At 40.1% G+C, this 12011-nt stretch overlaps 1 non-coding gene across 1 annotated transcript; it reads left to right on the top strand.

Annotated features, from left to right (window-relative positions):
- Nucleotides 1-249: 249 nt before the first annotated feature.
- On the top strand, nucleotides 250-378 carry LOC121146354. The gene has a single exon (XR_005882208.1). It is a non-coding gene; the product is annotated as a small nucleolar RNA SNORA77 (small nucleolar RNA).
- The last annotated feature ends 11633 nt before the right edge of the window (nucleotides 379-12011 follow it).

Genomic DNA, 12011 nt, shown 5'->3' with positions numbered 1-12011 from the left:
ATGAAACCCACATCCCATATGAGCTGGATTTGAGTCCCAGTTGCTCCTCTTCCAATCCAGCTCCCTGCTGAAAATGGCCCAAGTGCTCAAAATGGCCAAAATGGCTCAAGTGGGGGACCGAGAAGACGCTCTCAGCACCCAGCACTGGACTGGCCGAGCTTTGGCTGTCATAGCCATTGGGGAGTGAACCAGTGGATAGACAATTTTCATTCTCTTTTTCTCTCTCTCACTCTGTCTTTCCCGAGAATTGCAGACTCACTCTGCACCTGGCTTTAGCCCCAGGCGGGTACTTTTTCTATCTGCCAGAGCAGCTCTGGGGTGCTGCGGCCACTTCAACTCAAGCTGTTGAGTGATGCAGCTGCCCTTGGGAACACAGTGGCAGGGGGAGGGGGAGGATTTAAGGAAAAAACTGGTGTGGGCAGTGTGGGGAGGTTGGGAGATGTAGTAGTAGCTCAGCCCTGCTCTAGAATGAACTGCCATCCATGCAGGCATAGCAGGTGTTTGGGCATAGCTTTCCAGGAAAGGGAAATGATTACCAGAAAGTAGGTGACCGTCCAATTTCTAACATTTTTAGGAAATCTCATAAGTGTCATAGCATCAGTAGCATGATGGTAGTGGGGGTTTCATCCAAGAGGCCATAGGTCATCACAGGAATGCAATCAGCCGCCATGTTAGATATTTTTGGCTGGTACTCGTTCTGGGCAGTGGCAATGCTGCAGTACTGATTTCAGGTTGTCGGCCATGGGGGAAGGGTTTAGAGGCAACATTGGGGGCACGGGATGACAGCTTACTTCCTCTCACTCTTTATCAGATCTCCATCTCTTGTCATACAACCTTTCTTTCTTCCTCCTTTCTTTCATTCCTTCCCGTTTCTTCTCTTTCTCATTCTCTCTTCTTTCTGCTCACTTTCCTCCTTCTCTACCTTCTGGCTCTCTTCAATAATTTTATTTGTTTATATTTGCATATACATTTGCAATGTAAACATATATTCTATTATGAAATATATATTTGTAATATATTTATTGCATATAATATATGTTATCATTGATTTTATATTTACAATCATGTATTTCTTGTATTTGCTTTATTTAAATGTTAAATTTATTAAAATAGTGTTAAATTATATTTATTCCATAATATATACATTACATTTATTGTATTTACATTGTACCATATGTATTATGTATTATGTATTATATATATATTTGTCTATATTATATTTGCATACATTTTTATATGGACATATTTTCTTTTCTTTTTTTTTTTCTTTTTGACACGTTTGCTTTTAAGTTAAAGTAATTGGTAAGTTGCAAATCACTCTTGAGTTTGTGCTTTCATGTGCCTTGGACTGAAAGCTGTTCCAGGCACCCAGACTTTTCATTTAAGCATCCTGGCTGTGTCAGGTCCCTGCTCTGGTGCAACACTAAGGGGTGGGAGACTGCACCTCTCTCTTGGCAACCGCCCGGAGACTTGCAGGGACTCTCAAATGTGCTGCTCCCCTGCTGCTGCAACCTTAAGCCTGTGGGACCAAAATGTCTGCCAAGGCAGCTTTGGGGCTGAGACAGATAGAATGGGGAGATAAGTCAGAGGAAAAGGCTCAGATAACTCTATGTCACACTTGAGAGTACCCCAGAGGATGCCCCAGATAGGATTTCAGATAGCAGATCCCCCAAAGTGGAAATTTCCCAAAGCACTCCATTTACCCATGCCTGCTTGGTTCAAAGGCGCATTCCCCAGAGTACAGAAGAGCCCCGAGGACTTGGCTCAAAGATTGGATTTTACAGGCAGCCCACGTCCCTGCAAGTCAGCTTATGCTACTCACCAGAGCTCCTTCCAACCCAGAAGGCTTGCACGCTCCCGTGAAACACTGCTCCACAGTCCGCTCAATTAAGCAGCTGTAAAGTAACCTCAATCATCCCAACTGTACAAAGGTTTTCTAATTACAAAGCTATCATTTTATTTTGATTCTTATTTGAATGCCTGCATGGCCAGCACCTATTTCTTTTCCTAGGTTACACTGTTAGCCTCTGGAATATCTCTAATATTCAGGTGTTTCCAAAAGTTCATGTAAAGGTGAAACTAAAAGGTAACTTCATTTTGGTGCAGAAAACCAAAGGTTTTTGAAATCCATTCAGAGTTTTCCCTGACATGTTTTCCATACATGTTTTGGAGACCTTTCAACTGCGTGTGCGTGTGTGTGTGTACACAAATGGCTTAATGGATGATCACTGTAGTATCTGTGACTTCTTTTTCTTATCTACAGTTCTCATGAAATATTCCCCAAGTCGAAACATTGCTCACACTGCCTTTTGAAAATCCCTTTGAAAGCAGATTATCTCCTCCTTTCAAGCATGGCAACATCTTGGGTGTCTAGAGATAACGGTCAAGCCCAGTGGCGCAAGCTTCCAAGGACAAATGGTTTTTTGATCACTTCTCTACCTTCCACTGTCACAGAAATGGGGGGCGAGGGAGGTCATGCTAACATTGAATCACATTTTCTTCATTTACTCATCAGACTGTTTCTCCATATAGTCTACTAACAATGTTCAGACCACAGAACATAGGCTATCTGGACAAAGCCAACCAGGAGACTCACAAAGCGCGACAGGCCCCCTTACTTGACTGCACTGAGAAAGGATTCCTTGGGGAAGGGACACAGGCTGTCTTGCAGCTGTCTGCTGCAGGGACGATGCTCAGAACATAGTCAAGCTATGGTTGCAGGACCCCTGATATGATCAACATCCACAATGCCTCATGGAAAAACAGCCCAGTCTTTGCAGATTATATGCCCGTCTCTCTTCCTGTTTAATTTAAGTCATCTCCAGCTATATGACTCATACTACCTAATTTGATATAGATGCTTTGTAAATCATTTTAACACTGTATTAATGAGGGAGAAATGGCAAGAAATTGTCTTGCAAGGTTTACTCTAATGTAATTAAAAATATATATCTTTGATTCACATTTGCTTGAATTTGTGGATGTGAAACCTGTACCTGTCACAGGCCAGCTCTTCGGTAATTCCATCTCTGAACCTTGGAAAGCGCAGTCATCACAAGGACCACAAAGTCCCTTTGCCCTTGCAGGCCTATCAGAAAGTCTGCCAATGGAAGTTATCACAGAGGAATGTGAAAACACACTTTGCTCTAGAAATTGCACAAAACAAAAGGATTTGTCAAGCAGGAATTCCTTTTTAGATTTTCGCAAGTAATAAAATCAGGAAAATAGGAAACAACTCTCCTTCTAAGAATGAAGCCTTAACAATCAATCTACAGTCGTTAGAGCTTGGAGGAATCTTCAGATGTCGAGCAACAAGAAGGATATGTCAAAGCTGACACACGTCCAGGTACCAGAACATGGCCACAGAGCAGATACAGTCAGCCCATCAGCCACACTGTACTAGGGGCTCTTGTGCTGTCCTGTGCGCTCACAGCCTCTGTATCCACCACCCTTAGTGCAAATGCTGTGAAAGGTGGTCCAATGATCAACATGTTTGAGAAACAAAGTATCCTTAAGTAGCCAAATTAGATAAATGGCTTGGTGCCAGGTTATCATCCTCCCTAGATTAAAATGTGATTATTACTTGAATACTATCCAATAACATTTACTAGCATTTTCCAGTGTTTTAACAGTCACTGTGGGCCACAGTTTTTTTGTAAATATTTCTAAACTTAGTGTTTCTTATAGATTAATCGAACATTTCTGTTCAACTATAATAATGAATTTTACAAGTATGAAATGCATTGGGTATATTTTAGGAGTAATGTCTGATTTTGGGGAACGTGCAAGAATCCTGATATTTTTTGCCTTGAGTCCCAGATACTGCTGTATCAGAACCAGGAAACATTGCTAGTTATCTTTCTAGGAATAATGAAAGGGCTCTTTAGGGATGGCTCCCAGTAACCCTGCCTTCTCCTGGGAACTATATTCCTGTCTCCCACCTGTCCTAAGGTCCGAATAGGCACCACCTGCTCTTTCATCTGACCACACATGGGTGTTCCAGACATTAATACTAAGGAGTCCTTCCCTGAGCTTTTGCAAGTGAGAAGTAGGGAAAATATTTAATTTTACATGATGGCAGAAGCAATGAGATGCAAAGAACACAGAAAAACAGATGAGAGACTAGGAGTGAAAAGAAGGAAGGGTTGGCAAGGACCTATCTCCTGTTGACAATGAATCTACCTGCACCTCTGTCTTTCCCTTAGATTCACTGCTGCTCGATTTGCCCTCAGCTACTAGATGGTTTTCTCCCTTCTGCTTAATAATTTCATGTCGGGCTCTTATTTCTGTAACTAAATGATGTCTTGATTAATACACAGGGTAAACTTTGGACATTACAATCTAGTAGAAATATGTGACCTCTAAAAATAAAAATAGGAGAAAACAATACAGAAAAAAAACTTCAAAATGACAATGTCACTAGAAGGTGTGATATATTAAGTAATCAGTTATTGTCACTTTGATGTAAATTAAATGATCACAACATTAGATTAAGTGGATGAGCACCATTTGTTTTTTTCCAAATAATTATACTGTTTTCTTGTGATGTATCTATGTTGGCCAATGCCTTTGAGAAATGGTATGTCTCTTACCCCATCACTGTATCCAAATACCCAAGGCATAGTCAGGTAAAACAGCTATTTCTACAATTAGAACAATGAACACATGAACAAAACTATAAGGACTGTAAGTACATGGATGGAAAGGGAGTGGAAACTAGATATTAAAATTATCCAGCTATTTTGATTAGACAAAAGAAAAAACGATATCTATACATTAAACAAAACCAAAAAAACTACCAGAAAGCAAGACAACAAAGGTTTTCTTGAGACTGAAGACTTGATCTTGAAAGGAAGAAATGGGTGCATTGTCCAGACAGACATTACCTGCTTCTCCGAGCAACCAGGAACAGTGCTCAGTGGGTGCAGGCCACCACACTGCTTCCTTGAGATCCCACAAGGTCAGCCAAAGGGAGCCTAACATTCTTTCCCAGCCCAAGCTAAAATTCACTATGTACTAAATTCTACCAGCCAACAAAAAGAAACAGAATGGATGCTGGGATTGAACTCTGTCTCCTTTCCTGACCCATCTACCTTGAGGATTATGAAGGTGTGAGACAGACAAAAACAAAAATTATTAGAAGATTAAATTTGGGGGTTTCAGCCCAAATGAATGTTTACTTACATGCCAGAAACGAATGACTTTGTCTAGATAGCAGTGTCTCAATGGAGACAATTGGTGCTGGCCACCTAGATCAGAGTACCAGAATCAGCTAGGCTACTTGGCTGCACATCCAGCTTCATGTTAGTGGTGCTGGGGAAGATGACAGAAGAAGGCTCAAGTGCTTGGTTGCCTACCATCCACAAAGGACACCTGGATGGGGTGACTGGCTCCAGGCTTTGGCCTGGCCCACCCCTCAGCAGTAGAGCCAGTTGTAGATATAGAATTTCTCTCTCTCTCTCTCTCTCTCTCTCTTTTTTTTTTATTCTCACCATTCTGGTCTTCCCCCATTCTCTTATTCTTCCATTCTCCCTCTCTCCCTCTGTGTCCCTTTGTGTCTCGACCATTCAAACAAATACATCTTTTCAAAAGATGAATTCTAAAAATGTGTATCATTTGGAAAGCTTCAGCAGTATCTAGAAATAATATATATTTAAAACAATCAGCAGATCCCATTTGGGTGCCAATAGTCGTGTCCTGACTATTCCACTTCCCATTCCCTTCCCTGCCTGTGGCCTGGGAAAAGAATCAAGGACAACCCAAAGCCTTAGGACACTGCACGCACATGGGAGGCCCAGAAGATGCTCCTGGCTTTGGATCAGCTCAGCTCTGGCTGTTGCAGCCACTTGGAGAGTGAACCAGCAGATATAAGATCTTTCTCTCTGTCTTCTCATCTCTCTGTAAATCTGACTTTCCAATAAAATAAATAAATCTTTTTTAAAAATCAGCTATGAGGCTTGAAGAAGAGGAAAGGAAATAAGATAGGAGGTTAGTTGATCTGCCAGGTAGACTGATATGACAAATAATAAAGTCCTCTTAAGGATTAAGAATACAAAAGGACAAGGCAACCTTAATGCACAGCACACTAAGCCTCCACCTCTACCTCACTAGCTCTACTTCTGATGTAACTTTGTTTTTAAATAAATAATTCTTGGGAGATCCAAGATGGCTGAATAGAGCGTAACTACGCTAAGTTAAACTTCTCTGGGCTAAGAAAAGAATAAGAAAAAAATCGCATTTCCAGGGATCTGACAAAAATTTAATGAGGAAGTGTAAAAAAAAAAAAAAATGAAGACTCAATGGTACGATAAAAGGGAGGACAGACAAAACCACAACCAGCCACAGAGAATAGCCAGGTGAGCTGCCATCTTACCACATCAAGGTAGAAAGAAATTGCAGCTGTGCATCCCAACATTTCCTCTACTCACGGAGCGCCACACTCATCAGCCACACATTGGGCAGAGGGCCTTGGTTCTGCTCCTGCTAGCACCACAATCACAGTTGGGAGGAAATGCCATTTTCTTAAAAGTGAGAGGAGCTGCCTGAGGAAGAACCTTGTAGATTACACTGCCTTTGAGTCTGGACTGGAATGACAGTGAGGGACAGGGCACCCACTAAACCCTGTGAAAGGAAAGCACACCACCTGCTTCCCATCTCCCTGACAAGAACTTCCAGCATCTAGCAGGAAGGAAGCACTATTCTATGAAGGTGAGCACAAGTTCCTGCAGCAGGCTCACCCAATGAAGGGGTTTTGAATCTGGGCTGGAGAGTGGGCAGGGGGCAGAGTACCCACTGAAGCCTGTGAGGTGCTCCCATCCCCTCCTCACACTGCCAAGGCAGAACACTGAAAGGCAGTAGGCTGTGAGAACACCTCACCTCTCTGTGGATGGGGCAGGCTTCCAAGGCCGTGAGTGGATCCCTGTGACTGTGGGAATTCAATGTCTACATGCTAGGCTGCAGTGTGTACCTGGGTCTCTGGGCAGAGACTGCCTTCAGATACTCAGAATTCTCTGAGTTCCTGGAGTGGATCATCGCAGAGGGTTCTGGGTTCACACTGAGGACCATACAGATCCTTTGTATGGTTCATGCATCTGTGTGAGATAGGTAGCAACAGTGAAGTTACCCTCGACATTGAGCACCATGATAGCGAGAATGTGAGGCAGTGATCGACCACACCAGCTGACATGGCCAAAGGCTTCCACTTCCAGCTGCCAATAAAGGGGAGACACGACACCCAGCTTCGGTGTAACCTTAATCTCTTGCACCATCCCTGAGCACTGACCGGAGCTCCCTGGCCCCTTCTAGCACACACACGTGAATAACCACTGAATGACAGACTAAGCCACAGACGCATGCTTCAAAGATAAAAGCCAGAGAAGGAAATCAACATTTGTTCCACAGGTCCCACAAATGACTACAAATAAAAACACAAAAATAGAAGACACACAAAAAAGACTCTGCCAGAGGAGCACAACAACAATTCAGCGTTAGAATTGCAGATGACTAGACTGATAAAATGCCAGAAAAGGTATTCCAAAGAACGCTCATAGGATTATTCAAAAGCAATCATGAAGCAAATTCATGAGTTAAAGAAATCCATACATCATACAGATTAAATCTTTGTAGATAAACATATTAAAGATGAACCAAAACCTAGAAATGAATAATTCAATATGCAAAATGAAAAACAAAATGATAAGTTTAACAGCAGATTGGGTGAGGCATAAGAAAGAAAATCCAAGTTAGAAGAAAAATCTTTAGAAATATCAGTGGACAAAAAAAATCAAATTAGAAATGCTGAGAATACTGTTTAATATTTCTGGAATACTATCAAATGACCTAACATATGTGTCGACAGGCTATTGAATTAAATAATAAAACAAAACTTCCCAATTTGGAAAATAAAGAGACATCCAAGTAAAGGAACGACAAAGAACTCCCAATAGACACGCCCAAAAAGAGTCTTCACTGCAATGCATTATAACCAAACTTTTCACAGAAAAAATAAATAAACAAAAGATTGTAAAAGTGTGTGATAGAAATTTTAGGTTACCTTCAGGGAATCATAAACCAGTAGATGGAGGATCTTTCTGTCTCTCCTTCTCTCTGTAAATATCCCTTTACAATCATATATAAATACATATATGTATATGTAAATTTGAGTTAAAACATATCTTCCCCCTCTGGCCCTCACTTACTTTTTGTTTCAGTGAGCTTTTTATCCAGCTCTTAGTACTCTTGTTTTGTCAAGTTGTTTGTTGTGGTGCTGGTTATAGTTGTTTTCCCCTTCAACTCTTTCTGAACACTCTCAGGTTTCTTTTAAAGGGACCATTCTATGACCTAACTTGTAAAAGAATGCACTTTTAAGCATTTTTAAATCTTTGTCACAGTAGATACTTACTATTACTTCTTGTCTAGTCTCAGTACAAATTGATCCTAACTTCAGGCCATAAAGGCAAGGAGGGGTTCTGATTGCTTTTGTTGCTTGTTTCTGATTGTTTTTGTTGTGGTTTTGGTTTTTTGAACTCAGGTTCAAAGTTAGTAACTCGTAAGATTTGTAACATGTTTTAAAAGTATCTTTTATCATAATACCTAGATTGTAATAAACTGAATATTTTCTCTAGTAAAAATAACATTCCAACCCTTAAAAAAAAATAAAATAAAATAAAATGAGAGTTGATTTCTCATCACAAAGCCTAAAGGCTGGGAGAGAGTGGAGAGACACAGCCCAAGTCTGAAAGAAAAATACTGTCAACCCAGATTACTGTATCCTGCAAAGCTGTCACTTATACATGAAGGTGAAACAAAGATCTTTTGAAACAAACAGAGGAGATTTTTCATTACTTGTCCAGCCTTACAAATCATACTTAAGGAAATGCTACACACAAAATAGATATTCATCATAATCAAAGAATGTGAAGGCAGAAAAATCTCCTAGCAAAGGTACAAAGGAAAATCAGAGCAAACAATATGAAGATTTATGAGTAAATGGCAGGACCAAGTCCTTACTTATCTCAATAACTATAAATATAAATTCCTAAATTCTCCAGTTAAAAGATAAATATTCTTCAGGAAAAAGATAAATGGCTGAATAGATGAAGACATAAGACTAACCTATCCAAAGGACTTCACTGACACTAGTGAGTCGTATCTGAAAGTTTGTTAAATTTTCAACATACAAATCAACAGCCTTTTGGACCCCGTACAATAGCTCAATTGGCTAAATCGCCACCTTTTAAATGCCAGGATCCCATATTGGTGACAGTGCATGTCCTGGCTGATCCACTTCCTAGATAACCGCCTGCATGTGGCCTGGGAAAGCAGTTGAGGACAGCCCAAAGCTTTGGGATCCTGTACCCACCTGGGAGACCTGGAAGAAGCTCCTGGCTTTAGATTGGCTTATTTCTGGCTGTTGCAGCCATTTGGGGAGTGAACCAGCAGATGGAAAAGTTTTCTCTCTCTGTCTTTCCTTACCTCTGTTAATATGCAATGTAATACCAGCTTCCAGGACATACTACATGTAGATAATCAAAACAGCTTGGAATTTGGTACAAAAATAGGCCAATGAAACAGAATAGAAACTCCAAAAAACTTATCCTCACAACTGCAACCAATTAATTTGACAAATGAGCTAAAACCAATCCCAAGGATCAAGTCTCTTTAATAAATGATGCTGGGAAAATTGAGTCTGTACCTGCAGACATATCAAACAAGACCTAGCTTAGACCTTTTACAAAAACGAGCTCACAATGGATTAACAATCTAAAAAAAAAAACTGATACTATCAAATTATTAGAGGAAAAAATTAAAGTAACTCTTTAAGACAGTGACATAGGCAAATAATTCGTGAAAAAGACCCAAAAGTACAAACAATAAAAACAAAAAGGTGTAAGAGGGATTATACCAACCGAAGAAACTTCTGCAAGGCAACACAGTCAACAAAATGAAGAGGCAACTGATAGAATGGGAGAAAATATTTACAATCTATACAAATGATAAAAAATTAATAAACAGAATGCATAAAGAGCTCAAGAGACTCCAACAATAATGAAACAAGCAGTCCACTTAAGAAATAGATAAAGGACATCAACAGGCATTTCTCAAAGGATGAAATTTAAATGGCCACATACATGAAAGTATGCATCAAGGAAAAGCTTAAAAAACCCAGACACAATGAGGTTTCACTTCACCCAAGTTAGGACAACTGTCATCGAGAAATCAAACAATGAATGCCAAAGAGGATAAGAAGAAAAGGGAACTCAACTCTACTGCTGGCTGGAATGTAGAATGGCACAACCATTATGAAAGACAGATCTGAATATAGATCTCCCATATGACTCAGCCATTCCACTGCTGAGAATTTATCCAGAGGAAAAGAAAACAGCATATGAAAGAGTCTTCTGTACCCTCTTGTTCACTACAATTCAAATCAGCATATCACCATAGCTAAGATGTGGAATAAACTCAGGTGTCCATCAAAAGATGAGTGAATAAGAAAACTGTAGCATATATATACACACACTATGGAATACTACTGAGTTGTTATAAAAAATAAAAGACTGAAATACTGTCTTTTGCAACAAAATGTTTACTGTTATGCTTAGCAAAATAAGCCAGTACCACTAAGACAATTATTATATGTTTTTTTCTGATTTGAGATAACTAATACAGAACACAAAAAGGCAATTTGTATGAGTGAAATTGGCATTTTGAGATTTGATTACTGTTTACAGACCTTCACTATAGTCTTGAGGAACAGTGGTTTTTCTGCTACTAGTTTTTAAATGCTTTATTTAGTGGAGAGTTAAACTCGTGATTGTAAAATAGACTGGAAGCATGTCATTGTAAAAATTAAAAGAAAACGTAAGAAAGGAAGGAAAAGGGAGGGTCAGCACATGGGCGGGAAGGAGGGTCCAGTGGGAACTATCATTACACTCTTGAATTTGTTCACCCTATTTAAATAAGTAAAGAAATTTCAAAGAATGTAGAAGGAAAAACACAGGTAGAAAAGCAGAATTATCATCTTGAGATTGCACATAGTGCCACCTCAAGTGTGTCTGGGAAGCAAAGAGAAACACTCATTGGACAACTTTGTCGTGTTAGTGTGAAAATGAAATGAGTCATTGTTGCAGAAACACAACAAACGCCACAGTGAGGGAACCGGTACAGGGCTTTTCCTTTGCTTGTGTTTTCTTTCACATTCTAATGTTGGCAAGGTAAGGAACCACAAGCAGACATCGTTACTGTCCCTGCAAGCTATCATTGGAAGAATTAAATTTAGAAATGGAGGCTAGAAAACCAGTGATGAGGACAGGAAAGAAGAAACCTAATTTGTAAGTGATTGATTTAATGTTGATTGAACCAAGCGATGGGCACAGCAGAAGTCATTGACTACATGTAGTTAAGGTATGTACCGTAGAGTACGGTAGCAGTGTGCCATAAGCACCAATTGAGTGCAACTTTCGCTGACACTTCTGGTGTTGCGCGATGAAAGTGAAAACACGAGCAGTAGTCTAAAGACTTAATACAAAATAACCTAATAAACCTTGCTACTTTTGATTTTGGTTTTATATTAAATTATAGCATTTTCAGTATGCTGGGTGAAATAGAATGTATTAACACGTATTTCATTTTCTGCTTCTCATATGCGGCTTGTACTTGTGACTCATATGACATTTTTTTATGTGGCAATGCTTACAGTGCATTGTGACTACTGACTCAGCGAGTCTCTGCGGTTCCTGCATCTCACTTGACACGTGTCTTCCTCTAAGCCACGTGGACCTACTCTCCCTGGATTCCAGTTGCCTCTGGATTCCCTCTTGGCCAATTGTTCACTATCAGGAAGTAAAGTGTAAGTGCTCCAAGGAGATGGTTTAGGACTTGCCAAGTTCTCTTGGACACACCTTCTGCCTTATTGGAGCACAGCCCATGCTTTGACACGTAGTCATCTTAAATGATCTTTTCCAATCAAGTCCAGTCGATTAAAGTCAGAAGGATCCTTCACAGTAATC

Source organism: Ochotona curzoniae, unplaced genomic scaffold, assembly GCF_017591425.1.
Source record: "Ochotona curzoniae isolate NIBS_2020 unplaced genomic scaffold, NIBS_Ocur_1.0 contig_1302, whole genome shotgun sequence".
Classification (NCBI taxonomy): Eukaryota; Metazoa; Chordata; class Mammalia; order Lagomorpha; family Ochotonidae; genus Ochotona; species Ochotona curzoniae.
Note: the sequence above shows the minus strand (reverse complement) of the source record. Positions and strands in the feature narration are given on the sequence as shown.